This window comes from Ciona intestinalis, unplaced genomic scaffold, assembly GCF_000224145.3.
Source record: "Ciona intestinalis unplaced genomic scaffold, KH HT000333.1, whole genome shotgun sequence".
NCBI lineage: Eukaryota > Metazoa > Chordata > Ascidiacea > Phlebobranchia > Cionidae > Ciona > Ciona intestinalis.
In genome coordinates, this window is record NW_004190654.1 from 7,269 (window position 1) to 8,915 (window position 1,647).

General features: G+C 37.8%; 1 long non-coding RNA gene across 1 annotated transcript in view; it reads left to right on the forward strand.

The window, feature by feature from the left end:
• LOC108950594 overlaps window positions 1–1,647 on the forward strand; it is a 3,184-nt gene that overhangs the window by 763 nt on the left and 774 nt on the right. The window contains exons 2-3 of the long non-coding RNA XR_001975284.2: window positions 37–171; window positions 1,131–1,246. This is a non-coding gene — a long non-coding RNA (uncharacterized LOC108950594). The remainder of the gene's footprint in view (window positions 1–36; window positions 172–1,130; window positions 1,247–1,647) is intronic.

Below are 1,647 nucleotides of genomic sequence, written 5' to 3' on the forward strand. Positions count from 1 at the left end.
GTCTAACCCCTTCTCTACTCTAACGTATCTTTTCAGTGCGTTTCTGCGGAAAACGTATCACAATGGCTGGAAAAGATACTGGGAGCAGTCTCAACGAAACGGAGTTTATAGCAATTGCACCAGTTCTGGTATATCATCTGTTACAACGCAATAGTTCGTGTAATGGCACAGGTAAAGCTGATATAGTAATAAAGTAATAATATAATAATATATTAGGATGGGGGAAGATGGGACACCTTTGACACATAATAACTAAATATCCCGATCGTGTTTTTAAACAATTAACAACGGTCTATGGGGGCCGTGAGGATAAATAAGTTTTATAAAAAATCGTTTGTTTACTGCCAAATTGGTATGTTTGTTTACTGCCAAATTGGAAAAGAAAATAGATTGAAAAGGTGTCACATCTTCCCCCACCCTACTATAACTTTATTTGTCTCTTCGATTACGGTAGCGAAGATTTAGAAATATTTTAAACGAAAAAATAGGATATAGGGATACAGGTCTGTTTTATATACATTTTTATCAGCACATGGCAGATAAAATAAAATTTTAATAGGGAACACTAGATTAAAAAAATTGCAGTCTAAGGTCTTGTCCGAATATTCATATACGCGCCCGCAGTGGGGCAGCGTCAAGCTTCGAACACGTCCTTATAGTCTGTACACATGCCATCTAGCAACTGTGCCATGGGAGCGGATCGTGCCAAGTTGTTTTTTATATAGTAGGGTGGGAAAAGATGGGACGCCTTTAGCACATAATATCGAAATAGCTAGATCGTTTTGTAAACAATTAACAACGGTCTATGGGAACCGTGAGGATACGGATTAATAAATATTTGAAAAATTTTTTTGCTACCAAATAGGACAAGGAAATAAAATGGAAAGCTGTCCCATCTTCTCCCTCCCCATTATATATATATAGAGTAAGGTGGAAAGACGTGACAACTTTAGCACATAATATCCAAATATCCTGTTCGTGTTGTAAACAGTTAATAACGGTCCATCGGGGTCATGAGAATACGGTTTTATAAATCTTTGAATTTTCTTTGTTTACTACCAAAATGGGACGAGATAATGAAATGAAAGTGTGTCCCATCTTCCCCACCCTACTATACATTATTTCAACAGATTGGAATCTCAAAATAAATGAAACGTGGAAACAAAATTAACTTTGCTATGAGAAGTTATCGTCTATAATAAGTTCCCTAACACAAGATGAAGAATACAAAGAAAAATGCTGAAAAGTTGGTACAGTATAGACTAGACTAGAGTGTATTTAAACTGTATTTTCCGAACAAACTGTCAATCAACGAAATTATTTTATCATAGTCCGGCGCCGTGGCATAGTGGTTAGCGCGCCTGCCTTTAACCCAGGGGTAATGGGTTCAGGGCTCGACGCTGCTACCATTATAGGCGTATGTGTCCTTGGGCAAGACACTTGACGGTAATTGCTCCGACCAGTGGTCACTAATGGGTTGTCCAAATTATCAGCCATACATAAAAATATTCCAAAAAAATAATCACCCACAAAGTAACATACATGGTAACTCGTAAGCTGGCACGAGGTGTTAAACCCGTGTTATAACGACTGTCGCTTTCCGGCCACGCGAGGATAAAGTAAGTTACATTCACATTCATAAAATCA